General features: G+C 62.7%; 1 long non-coding RNA gene across 1 annotated transcript; it reads left to right on the plus strand.

Moving 5' to 3' along the window:
* The first annotated feature begins 651 nt into the window (after positions 1-651).
* Positions 652-3,604, plus strand: LOC123384652. The gene is made up of 2 exons (XR_006596097.1): positions 652-736; positions 1,676-3,604. It is a non-coding gene; the product is annotated as an uncharacterized LOC123384652 (long non-coding RNA).
* Positions 3,605-13,455: the final 9,851 nt, after the last annotated feature.

Consider the following 13,455-nt stretch of genomic DNA (forward strand, 5'->3'; position numbering starts at 1 on the left):
CCCTCAGCACCCCCACCCTCACGGCTCCCGTGCTGGGGGATGGGCCCCCTACTGCACCTGAGTCCCCCCCGCCGGGACTGGGGCCTGGGCCCTGGGGTAGAATGCAAGTCTGCCCCTGGTGAGGGCTTTCAGCCAGGAGGGGAATGTGCTCAGCCCTGAGGATCAGGTACTTCCCAGGACCCCTGGCTCACGGTCCGTGGGCAGAGCCCCAGTGGTCTACCTGGCGGGGCCTCTGGAAGTTGCTCTGATGGACAGGGGGACAGATGTCCCCGGGGACAGACTTGTCCACACAAGCATCTGCTTTGCCGCTGTGAGCCTCCCGTGACCCGCGTGTGGGACTCACCCGTTGTGTGTGGGCCACCTGAAGGGCCGGTTTCCGTGGAGGCTCACTCCCCACGTGGGCAGTGGTTGGCCACCTACCTGGGTTTCTGACGTCTCCAAACTGGAGCATCGCGTCGCATTTTATGTGACTACGAGAGGTAAAGGGGCAGAGAAGGTCCGTTGTTCCAGGACAGAGGCCACGTCTCCCAGACCTGGTTGTCTGCTTGGCACAAGCCCATGGGCGGGGACGGCCTTCCACCCGCCCTCCTCTGCCCGTGACTTCTGGCCTGACCCCAACTGACGGGGCCAGACAGCTGCTGGCCAGCCTCTTCCCCTGCCCACGTGATTTGCCCACTTGCCGAGCTGGACCCTGAACCTCAGGGCCCTCGGGGAAGACCATGGGCGTGATACGCAGGTAAAGACGATAAACAGTGGTGCAGGCTGTTCTATGACGTCAGAAGCAATTCACATACTTCAGAGCCTTCCCGTGAGGGTCGGAAGGTGCTGCTGGGGCAGCACGAGCCCGGGGCCAGGCGGGGCCTGCTGTGCTCGAGGCCTCGCTGCCTGGGTGTGGGGCCTGGGACTTCGGCTGAGCCCTGGCCGCGCCCGTCGGGGCTACCCCAACACGGCAGTCCTGCCTTCGGATACCCCTCCCCGTCCTGGATGGACCCTCACCCTGTAGGAGTTGTGTGGGGCCAAAACCCTAGAGGGGCTCGGAGGCCGGCTCCCGGCACGGAGGGGAGGGAGCTCCCGTGATGTCTGCGGCCTCGTGACATCGGATGCCCCGCTCGTCGTCACGGAGGGTGGAGACGGGCTCCCTCGTGGCCGCGGCCCCTCCTGTGTGTAGTGGGTGTTGATGAATCTCTGCTGGAGGGGACGTCCCCCGAGACAGAGGTCAGCTGCTGGGTCTGTTGTGTCCAAGGCCCCTTTCAGCATGTGGGCTGTATCTGGGATCACGTGTGTCCCAAAGGGACCCGTAATGCCGCTCCTGCCTTCCCCGTCTGCAGGGGAGGCCCCCACCTGCAGACGCTGTGTTTTCATGTGCTACCTGGTCAGGGTCCTGCTTCCTCCAGGTGTGGCTGGCCAGGGTCCCTCGCCCTGGGGGAAAGCGCCTCCCTGCCTCTTCCAGCCGCTGGTGGCCCGGGCCATCCCGGGCGGGTGACAGCGTCACTGCGTCTCTGCCTGTGTCCTCCCACGGCCGTCTCCCCCACGCGTCTGTGTCTTCACGCTGCATTCTCCCTCCTGTGGGGATGGTCCTGGGGGTGGGACTTCTGCATGGCTGTGGGGATGTAGTTCTACCCACGACACTACCTATGCTCCTAACACCTTTCCTACCTGGGACATTCATTTCTAGAAGGAGATGCTGGGAGTAAAGGACCCAGGGCCCAGATATCCTAGACGCCTCTAACGTCAAGAGGAGGCCAAAGATGAGCGCCTGGGGCCACTTTGGGGAGGTCTGGGGTGGGGTGGGGCCGGTGCCGCCTCGACGACCCTCCCCAGCAGGCACACATCTTCGTGCGCTCGTCAGCAGGAGCGTCTCGCTCACACCCACCCTGCTTCCAGCAGCGGCGTGACCTGTGGTTGTTGGTGCCTCGGGGACGTGGCCATTTCTCCGGGGGTGGGGGCTGTGCTGCTGGAGGAAGCAGGTGCCGTGAGGCGGTTCTGGCTTGCCACGTTGTCATGCTTGTTTTCAAGTGGTTTTGCTCAAGCAAACTGGAAATGCCTTCCGGTGAACCCTGGGCCCCCTTAAATCTGCGTGACGGGGTGGGATTACAGGGAGTCCAGTGCTGCGTGTTTATTCACTAGGTTTTACTCACGACATTGCTGTTTATGAGAACTGAGTGTGTCCAAAATGCCGCTAGCAGGCTAGAAGCCTGCCTCCTCCCCCCAGAATGTCCTGCCCAGAAGACATCGGACTGGGATTGCAGAATAGACAGTGTTGGTTGAAACCAAGGCAGGTAACTTTACCTGTGTTGGTAGCTACACAGGGGTACAGACTCCCTCTTTCCCCTGGGGGATTCTCGGTGTCCGTTTGGGGTTAGAGCCAGGAATCGCCGGGTTCTGGAAGCTCTTGGAATTCTCTGCCCCTAAACACAACTGTCATCAGTGAATATTCTCACGCCGGGAGCGGCTTCTCAATATCCTTTGCACCAACACGAACATGTGCACGCGCATGGATGTTACCTCTTCTGTACGCACGCACACATGCACACACACACGTGGGGTTTCACATCCCTTTGTATGTTGTTCTTGCTGGTGGAGTGTCTGTGTTGACGCCCCAACTGGATGTCAACTTGCTCTGAGCCCCCCTGGCAACAAGGTTCCTGGGCTGAGACGAAAGGGGCTGCAAACAGGAGCAGGGTGTGGGGAGCAGGCCTGGAAGCCGGCAGTGTGTCGGCTGGGGCCTGGCGAGGACGCCGCGTGCCGGGCCGCGCCACCCTGGGGCACAGCGGCCGCTGCCCCGAGTGGACCTCTTCTGCGGGGCACCCCCACACCTGCCTTTGGACAATGTGCTCCGCCAGCCCCGTGCGTCCACGCGCCTGTGGCACAGCCACAAACAGGAACATCACAGGGCGCCCTGGGACCGCGGCCGGCGACCGTCACATGATGTCCCCCCCACCCCCCCCCACCCCACCGTACCGGGATCCAGCAGTTTCTGCAAGGCTTTTGTCTGCCATATTGGACTTAGACGAATAGCCACAGAACGAGCAGGGAACGGCCACACTCGCCTCGTGGAACGCGGGCCAGGTGCACTTTACGACCCCGGAGCCTCAGTGCCGAGGGAGCCACTGTTGACATCCAGCCTGAAGCCCCAGTTTCGCCTGTAAGACGATCGGCAGAGAAGGAGTTCTGAAGTCCCGTTCCTTCGGGCTGTCCCAGTTCCTTCCCCAGGTTAGAAAGGGCCACACCAGCGCCAGCCAGCGAGCTCTCAAGGGCTGCAGCCCGGGGACGCCTGCCGCCCTGGACCAGTCCTCTCTCACGAGGTGGCCGGGGATTCTGGGCGGGATCTGCCTCTGCCTCTGGCTCTCGCAGAACTGGAATGAGCCAGAATGGACCAGAATGCCTCCAGAGACGCGCCGAGGTCGGAGGGCCAGAGCATTCCTCCAGATTCCCGCTTCGTCGTCCCCATTCTGCTGGGGTCCCCGCCCCTCCTGTTGGGCACACACTCCCCTCCTGTACCATCTGCCCGCTCCCCGCCTGGCGCCGTCAGCCTTCCCAGCTACAGCTGTGAGCCTTGGAGAGCTGGAGTTTGGTTTAGCAGAAAAATGAATTTGAATTCTTCCCTCTGGGCCCCCCTCTCGCTCCCCCCCTCCTCCTCCCCCCGCCAGGACCAATTTATCTGCCAGTCCAGCCTCCGAGTGGAGTTGAGGCCAAGTTGGCGACCTGCCCGTGCTTGTCAGCTTCTTTGACCAGATGACAGGAGAGCAGCACTCAGCCAGGAAAGGGCCGCAAGTCCCGGCGTGTGAGCGCTCACGGGCGCTGTGCCAAGGGAAGGCAGGCAGGGCCACCGGAAAGTTCTCCCAGGCTGTTGAGGAGCTGTGTGGGGGTGGGATGCCCCTGTCCCCGGGGCGGGGGGCACACAGAGCTATGGTGTGTGTGTGTGTGTGTGTGTGTGTGCATGCATGCATGCACACAGGCGTGTACACACATATGCAGCCACGCACGCACACACACATGCATGTGCACATGTGACGGCACACCCGTCCATACACACACCCGTCCACGCGGGCACGCGTACACGAAGCACATGCGTGTGCGTTTGTGTGTGCATATGTAGATGTGTGTTCGTGTGCACACATGCACATGCACACACGTGTGCGTGCATTCCTGACGTGGCACGGGAAGAGCATGAGGCGGCATTGAAATGCTCCCCGGCTCCTTGGAGGCCCTGCAGGTCTTGTGCGGTGCCTGCACCTGCCTCCGCCTCGACTGCTCTGCTCTGGGGAGTTTCCACCTGCCAGGCCCCCGGGGGAGCCGCACCCCGGCCTCAGACTCCCCACACAGCCGGGTCTGTGCACGGCTGGGGCTGAGGGGCCTGCCAGCCCGGGTCTGGGGCCGTGAGCCTCGCTGCGGGTCCCTGGCCGTCGGGGGGCCGCAATGCCTAGACGCACCTGTTGGCTCAGTAACGACTCCTGAGAGCGTGTGCCCTGGGGTCCGACCTCCGGGCTGTGAGGTGCCAGACAGAGGGCAAGAAGGGGCACGGGTGCCAGCGGTGCGGGGATGACAGCCAGGCTGCAGGGAGCCTCAGAAGTCGCTGGACAGGTCGTCTTAAGTGACCTCTGTGGTGTCAGGTGCCAGTGTCCCCTCTGTCTTTGTGGGGAAAGCTCTTTTGGCTTCCGGTTACCACTTTTACCTAGTTAACCCCTCCCTCCCTGCCTGACCTCCTTTCTCTCTCTGCTCCCCCCCCCCCCTTTCGGGCTTGGCCTCCGCTTGCCCCAGGCACTGTCCGGGGGGGGGGGGGGGGGTCTCGGCTCCACCCCTGGCTGCAGCCACAGCGTCACAAAGGCCGCATTCGGTGCCTGCACCCGACTTCCCTGCAGAGCAGATCCGACTGCCCCGCGGGGCTCCTGACCTGCCTTTCCAGCCCCCCCTGGGCCCCTCTGCCTAAAAGCCTCAGATGCCTCAGAACCAGCCGGCAACCACCAGCCAACCCAGGCTCGTCTTGGCTTCACCCCAAACCCGCCCCCGTCTGCATCCCGTCCCGGGAAGCATCCACTGAGCTGGATCCAGAAGTCCTCTGTCCACTTGCTGGCCCAGCCCTGCACCCCACTGTCCTGCGGGAGCCCCGCCTTCTCCCACGCTGGGCTCACATCCTCTCCAGTCCTGACCACTTCCGAACCCCCTGTTTCTGCCTCAAGCCTGTGCCCCGCTCTTGCCCTACCCTGTCCCTCTAACACCGGCGTTAGTCCATGCTCCAAACTGCCTCCCCTGAACTTCCTTCTTATTCTGCGATGTAGTCCCAACCCAGTCCCCGCTTTGTGATTGGAGGAAGTGACCGGTCCCTCCTCGGTCCCTGCTTTGTGATTGGAGGAAATGACCGGTCCCTCCCCGATCCCCGCGTTGTGATTGGAGGAAATGACCGGTCCCTCCCCGGCCCCCGCATTGTGATTGGAGGAAATGACCGGTCCCTCCCTGGTCCCTGCTTTGTGATTGGAGGAAATGACCGGTTCCTCCCCGATCCCCGATTTGTGATTGGGGGAAATGACCGGTCTCCCCAGTCCCTGCCATGTGACTGGAAGAGAAGACCACCCTGTTCTGTGTCCTGCCGCATGGCTCATGCCTCCTGTGACAGGCTAAGCCACCTACGGGCGCTTCCTCTCCCGGGGACGGGCCCTGACTGCTGGAGCTTCCGCCTGATGGGACTGAACGGTCTCCTGTCACTTGCCTTGAGGCACATAGTGTCTGACTCGTCTTCTGTTTGACGGGGCTCCAGGTGTGTCCCCCGAGTTTCTCCCACCGAACGGGGAGACGGCAGCCTGGGGTTCTCCCTCTGCTGGGCACCTGAGCAACTCGAGTTTCTCCTCACTTCAGCTGGCATGGTGCCTCGCCCGGACCCAGACCTTGACCTAGCTTTGTGCAGCTCACCACTTAAGTGCATTCGAATCCCTGGGCGTCCTGTGCAAATGCAGGCTTGGGTGGGGCCTGGGGGTCTGCATTTCCAACAAGCACGCTTGGTGGCGGGGAGCTGGACGGTCCCAGGGTGCCCCTGAATTGTCGGTCCTTAAGGAACATCTCTGGCGGCGATGGGACCCCTTCCCCCTTGTCCACGATGTGTCACCTCCTCCTCCCTGCCCCTCCCTCCCTTCCCCCCTCCTCCTTCTCTCTGTCCTTCCCTCTTCCCTCCTCCCTCCCTTCTCTCTCTCCTTCCTCCTCCCTCTCTTCCTCCTTCCCTTCCCCCTCCCTCCTTCCTTCCCCCTCTGCCTCCCTCCTTCCCTTCCCTCCTTCCTTCCTCCCTTCTTTCTCCTCCCTCCTCTCCCTCCTTCCTCTCCTCCTGCTCCCTCTCTCCTTCCGCCCTCTTTCTTCCTCCCTCTCTTTCTTCCCCTCCCCTCTTTCCCCTCCTCTCTTCCCCCTCCTCCCTTCCCCCTCCTTCCTTTGTCCTCCCTGCATCTCCCTCTGTCCCTCCTTTTCCTTCCCCTTCCTCTCCCTCCCTCTCTCCCTCCTTCCTTCCTTTTGCCAACAGCACGCTCTGAGCCTCAGGCTCAGGCCAGGGATCGCTTTGGTGCAGCAGGTGTGATGGTGGATACAAAGAGCCCGTGTGGGAAGCAGACAGCATCACGCGTCACACACGGCTGCGCGGGGAGGGGACTCTGCAGGTTGTGGAGGGCACGGCCGCATCCCTGAGCCCGGGCATTGGAGCTAGGGGCTGAGGGAGGCTGTGGGTCACCCAGCACAGAAGGAGAGAGGTGACCCCTGCAGAGGGCGTGCAGGGGAGGCACCCCAGCCCCAGGCCCTGCAGCACGGCTGGAGGGGATGGGGGTGGGCTGCCGCAGGAGTGAGGCTGGCTGAGCAGTGGCAGGAACAGGAAACGTTCAGTGTTTGCCTTATTTCAAGACGGAGAAGCGGAGGAGGAGTGCGGCTGAGCAGCTCTTCTGGATGTGCGTTTACTTCCTCAGCGAGCTCCCGATACCGACCTTGTTGTGTACTTGGATGCATTTCCTGTCTTCTGCGATTTTCTGCATGTTGACCTTCACACGCTTACTGAGATCTTGCTTCCCACTGACCCCCTCTGGGCCGAACCCAGTCCCCAGGCTGCCCCGAAGCCCCCTGCCTCAGAGTGCTGGCCAGACCACCTCCCCTCCCTGTCCCCGAGCCTCTCCTTGCTCCTCACCTCCGTTGGGGAGACCGCCGGGGCCTCTCCCCCCTCCTCACCTCCGCCGGGGCCTCTCCCCCCTCCTCACCTCTGCTGGGCCTGGCTGGTGTGAAGGCTCCTTCCAGGCATGCTGTGGGTGGTGGGGGATGTGGTGCTGAGCTGACTCCACAGGCCAGCCTGCCCCCAGGACCCATCCCTGCCACTAGGCAGGCACCCTGGTCTGCAACCCCCTCCCCCAAGCCGAGAAAATGTCTCCCCCTCCACCTCAAGCAGAACTATCCAGATTTCCTTTCAGCAAGTCTGAAATATCGTCTCCAAGTTACTGGATGGCGAGTTCCTCTAACACCAGGCAGGTGCCCCAGTGCGAGGGGTGCAGGTGAGGCTCGCTCTGGGTGCTGTGAGCTCCGCCCAGAACGCTCCCTGTGCGGGCGCACCAGCTCTCTGCTCCTTCTTCCCGCTGAAGCCGATATTGTTCTCCGAGAGAATTAAGGTGCTCATCAGAAGTATGTCTAAATTTAGCAGACAGTTTTAGAGCTTGAAGCTAAAGTTTTAAGAGTGACCTCTAATTTTGGCAAGCTTTAACAGACTCCATCAAATGGTGGTGATCTTAAGGAACAGGGCTGCTGTCGGCAAAGCGGGGGGACGTCCCACCCTTAGCGGGAGGACAGCAGGGTGCTGAGCACCGAGGCCTTGCCCGGAGCTGCACTCCCTCGGGCAGGACGTAGGAGGGACGCCGTGTGTCGCTCCCCTGCCACAGAGCAGCATTCGCCTCTCTGTGAGTCTGAGCTCCGAGGACAGTTTGACAGGCGTCCCACGCTGGGCCTGGCACACATCTGTCTCCCGTCCAGCCCTGCCAGCCCGCACACTGCGGGGACCAGCTGCCCAGAGTTCCCGGTCTCAGATGTGGGCATGCGGCTCTGCCATGTGCTCGCAGATCTAAAAAAGAGGAGATCAGGCTGCTTTTATGTCTGTTAGAAGGAGCCTGCATTTTAAGATTATGGCGATGCGTATTTAAAAAAATCCCGCACACACAGGCCAAGGTTTTCTGGGGCGTCCTGCTGACTTGTGGTCTGTCTTTTTATGGAAACGGGACAAGTAACTGACAAGCAGTCAAAGGAAGCAGGGTGCTGGCTCTGGGAGACAGGACCTGGGCACGGCCGCTTCTCTGACGGTTACGGCGACGCGGGGCCCGCTTCTGTACTCCGCCCTGAGGTCGTCCGTGCACAGCGGATGCTGTTGCACCTGCCCTCTGCATGTCGTCGGGGAGCAAAGAGCTGAGTGAGGGACGTGAGGTTCCTGCCCAGAACCTGCACAGGAACCGGGACCCTGACAGCTCGGGCAGAGCAGGGTTTCTGACCCCACAGGGCAAGCTGCTGGCGAGAGCCTGCACCAGGCTCAGCTTATACTTGGAAGGAGGGCACGGTTTCCTTTTACGGTGGCTCCGCAGTCGGGCGGGGACTCTGACTCCTGGCCTGTTTGTGCCTGTTCCAGGCACTGTCCTCTCCATCGGCGTCAGAGGACAGACACCCTGGGATCGGCGCCCACCCTCCCGAAAACAGAGGGGCAGCTGGAGAGGACCAGGGCCTCGTCTCAGTCCCGGAGGCGCATGTCAGGCACCGTGAAGGGCTGAATCCTGTCCCCGTCAACAAAACTCCTATTTCGGAGTCCTGAAGCCACGTACCTCCGGATGTGGAGATGGGGTCTTTAAAGAGCTAATTAGGGTCAAGTGAGGTCTTCCGGGTGGGTCCCAATCGATGCGACGGTGCTCCCATGGGAAGATGCACCGGGGAGGACCAGGTGAGGGCGGCCATCTGCAAGCCGAGGGGAGGAGCTGCAGGAGAAACCAGGCTTGTGGACCCCCTGGTCCTGGACGTCCAGCATCCAGCGCCAGAAAATAGATGTCTGTTGAAGCGGCCTGTGTGCTGTTTTGCTACGGCCGCACGAACGCAGGTGTCCACCCCACCTCTGCCTGGGTTCCTGACGACAGCTGTTGAGAGGCCAGGGGACGGTTCTTGGACACTCTTCCAGGGGTGGGGCCTGTGGCCTCTTGCCTTGCACCCGGGTGTCTGGGCCACTCTGAGAGAGGGAGGTGACACCCGGGCCGGGTGCTCCCCCGGGCGGACCACGTGTCGACATTGGTCAGCAGGCCCACCCGGTCACCCCCGAAACACCCCGTTCAGGTGCGAGGAAGTAAAGACCCCCAGGGAAGCCTGGCGGCCGGCCGTGCTGGTGGTCCCAGGCGGAGTCGTCCAGATTCCGGGGCCTCGGGATCGGTGGCGAAAATGGTGGCTCGTAGCTGGAGCCCGGCCCACCTTGGGGCCTCCCCACTCCCACAGTCAGCGGATTTTACTGGGAAGATACCGTTTGCCAGATGTCGTACGGGTGCCGTCGGGGAGCCGAGCTGGCGGATGGTCTGGTCCCTGAGAGCCACTCGCTCTGAGGTCTCGGGCTGACGTGTTCCCTGCCTTCCCGGAGCAGCCGGCCGGCGGGTGGTGGTCCTGTCCCTTTGGGGCCTCACGCTCTGCCCCCACAACGTGGGCCGGAGCAGGAGTCTGTCGACCCTTGCCCGCCTCTGGGCCTGCTCTCCAGCAGCCGCCGGGATGCCCTGCGTGGCTGCGGCTGGACCAGGCCGGGGATGGGGAGGCAGGCGTGGGCCACGGAGGCGGGGTCACCATCACTGGTCCCTAGGACGGCTGCCGGGTGCGAGGAAAGCAGAAGACGTGCCCCCGCCCCGCCGGCGAATGAGAAAACCGGGGAAGGCGTGTTGGGGAACGAGGACCCCGTTCGGACGTGTCGGACTCGAGATGGGGACACCTAACCGGGAATGTTAAGTGGGTTTGGGGGTACGTGTGTCTGGAGCCCAGAGGAACGTCTACACCGGAGAAGGGAATCCCTGTCTTCGGGTCCACCGGGCACACGGGGGCGAGAAGAGTCCCGTGGGGAGAGCTCCTCCCCCGCAGAGTCTGCACCTTTATTCCTACACTGTGTGTGGGGGGGGGGGGAGGCTGTGACAACACAAACGGGGGTGGGGGCGCTGAAAACGCCAGAAATTTATTCTCTCAGAGCTCCAGAGGCCAGAAGTCCCAAATCCAGCTGCCGGCAACACCACGCTCCTCCCAGAGCCCCAGGTTTCCTTGGCTCGTGGCCCCGTCCGTCCCGTCTCTGCCTCGTCCTCACGTGGCTTCCTCTGGTGCTGGATCCCTCTGCTTCTCTTTTCAAAGGGCACTGTGATTGGATTCGGGGCCCGCCCTGATGAGCCAGGACGACCTCCCCAGGCCGAGGTCCTTACTCACACCTGCAGAGGCCCTCTCTCCTTACGAGGCCACCTCCGTGGGCTCTGGGCCTTGGACCTGCTGTCTTTGGGGACCAGTGTTCAGCCCAGCCCATCAACGGAGGCCTGGAGGCCTGGGAAGCAGAGCTGTAAGCCAGAGCTTGAGCTTGAGGTGGGAGGCAGTTTTGGGGTTGCGTTCCTGGACTGATGGCGTTGGTCCGGATGGAAGCCTCTCTGACCACAGGCTTGTCTCTTGCTTGTCAGCGCCTCAGTTTACTTATCCACACAGTGGGAACGATACGTTCTCTTATTCTCGGCTCGTCACCTGGGTTTTGTGAGCGCACGTGTGAGTGATTCCACCGAGTGCCCGCCCGACGTGCCCTGTGCCCGGACGGATCTCAGCCCCTCGTCTCCACGCTGGACGCTCAGGTGTTCCCGGCCCCCGGTGCCATCCTTAGAGGTGACCTGAGTTGCGTCGCCGAGGCTCGGGCCGACCTTAGATCGGCCGGGACCTTTTCCGGGAGAGACTCACACAGACAAAGGGGACGTTCGGCAGTGAGCCCACCGGGGTCTGCAGGCCGGGCTTCCCACGGGCTCCGCGGGGGCCAGGCTGTGGTGAGGGGGAGGGGGCGGCCGGGCCCGTGGCCCCCCGTGCTAACAGCCCCCCTGCCTGGAGCTGGCAGGGAGCCCCGGGGGAGGGAGAGCGGCACACCGTGTGTGCAGCCTGGCTCTCTGCTCTCGTCTTGCCATGGCAACGAGGGAGAGGGGGCCAGGATGTGGCGGTCTCCGCGGAGCGTGGGTGTTGCCGTCGGCAGGCAGCGCGGCTAGGAGGAAAAACCCGAGATCGGCGGCCCCGCTTCCAGCCCCGCGCTTGACAGGCGCCCACCGGGGCAGCGCACGCAGCCTGTCCCCCGGTGCCCCGCACAGGGGGGCGCGGGCACAGAGAGGCCCGGGACCTTGCCCGCAGGTGCACAGCGAGTGACGGGCGGGGATTCGGGACTGAAACAGAGGGCCTCCGGGAGGGGGGGGGGACCTGGGCCTCAGGGGACCCCAAGGTGTTCGTCCAGCACCCCTGGTTTGAAGTCCGGTTGGCTCCCCCAAGGGGCTTCACTGAAGCTGAGGGCAGATCGGGGCATCAGTCCCATGCTGAGGAAGACGTGGGGGCCACACACCCTTTAGGAACCCGGGAATCCTGAGGGCGCGGCTCGGCTCAGCTCCTCCGGGGCCTCCAGCACGACTTCTAAGGAGCCACGGAGACATCTCGTCGCTGGTCTTTGCAGAGGGCGTCTAGACACGCTCCCAGTGTAGTGAATCGAGGCTGCGGGGAGGGGGTTGGGCTGAAAGAGGAAAGACTGGGCAAACGGGCCCCGGGGCGGCAGCGATGGTGGCCTCAGCCCTGGCTCCCACGGCCGGCGTGCCCCGGACTGGCCGTCCCCCCCTGACCAGCCACTGTGGGGAGCCGGCCTGCCCCCCCCCCCACCGAGGGCCGCCCTGATCCAGCAGCTTTCACGCCAGCAAGGGCTGCTTCTGCTGATTCCCAGGCAGGCTTTCATGCATTTCCCACCCAGATTTCTAATTCCACGCCTCGGGGCTCCACACACAAGTGATTTTCCCTCTTTTCTACGATGGCGGCTCGGATATTGGAAGATGTCTCCGGGCCGCCCTGTGAGTCTCCTTCCGCGCCCCAGCGTGTCTGAGGGCAGGTGACAGCCGTGTGCGGCTCGCCCCTCGGACCTGGCCGGCCCCAACATCCGGGCACCTTCTGGAGTGTCCTCGTGCCTCAGGATCTAAGGGTACCCAGAAAGTTGTCACTGGAGGACACGTGAGTGTCCCCCATGCAGGATGTGGCCTCCAGGGATGAAACACAAGTTTCCTGAGGGAAAGGGGCCCAGAGACCCGGTGGTCTACAGACGCGGAGGCTCGGGGGTGGACGGGCCCCCTGTGTCCCTCCCAGTGAACCCAGGGCCCCCTGCACTGTTTCTGAAGGCACGCGTCGCTTCTGCGAGGCTGGCAGCAGGTGAGTTGTGAGGCAGCACCACTTTAGTTTTAAATTTTTTTTTAATGTTTATTTTTTGAGAGAGTGAGACAGAGCGTGAGTGCGGGAGGGGCAGAGAGAGAGAGGGAGACACAGAATCCGAAGCGGGCTCCAGGCTCCGAGCTGTCAGCACAGAGCCCGACGCGGGGCTCGAACCCATGAACCGTGAGATCATGCCCTGAGCTGAAGTCGGAGGCTTAACCGACCGAGCCACCCAGGTGCCCCCCACTTTAGTTTTAGAAAGTTACGTTCAACACGCGGCTGAAACCAGCTTGCTAAGCAGCAGGTGTCCTGGGTGAGCCTCCCTGGTGGGCAGGGCTCTGCGGGGGAGGGTCTGGGGCCCTGCCAGGCTCCATCAGCGGGGCCCGCTGCACTCACGGCCCGTGCAACACACTCCACTCCTCCTGATCCTAAAGGAGGGCTCACCGTACCACGTGCGCACTTGCTGGGGCGTTTGGGAAGCCCACGTGTCACCGTCCGAAGAGCCACCGGGCGGTTTTCCAAAAGCGGCCGCAGGCTTGTGTGTTCCGATCTCCCGCCAGCACGTGCTGGCCCCCGACTGCCGGTTCGAGCCCCGAGGAGCCAGGTGAGGCGTCGCCGAGGGCGTCTCTTCTGCTCGCTTGACGTTTGTGGCTCCTCCCGGGAAGACCGTCTGTTCGAGACCTTTGTCCGTTTACTGAGTGACCAGATGTTTTACCGTCCAGTTGCGTTTCTGGTATTTTTTGAGGCCTTTCCTCCGAGCCGGTCTTCAATGCATCTCAGCAGAAAGCGCTTGTCCTCTGTTCCTTCGAGGGAGCGCGCTGGCTCCTGCTGTCAGCGCGGGAATGATGACGGCGTACTTTAAAAATATCTTCCCTCTCTCCCTTCTACTCGTTATCATCGCCGCGTTTTTATTTGCTTGTTTCTCTTGGTGTTTACTTTCGTGTCTTTAAATATACGTCTGTCCCCGTTACTAGATTCGCCCGCCCTGAATGATGACTTCTGACTCTCCATCCGTCACAGAACAGAGCATGTGGG

The sequence above is a fragment of the Felis catus genome, chromosome A3 (genome assembly GCF_018350175.1).
Source record: "Felis catus isolate Fca126 chromosome A3, F.catus_Fca126_mat1.0, whole genome shotgun sequence".
Taxonomy (NCBI): Eukaryota; Metazoa; Chordata; class Mammalia; order Carnivora; family Felidae; genus Felis; species Felis catus.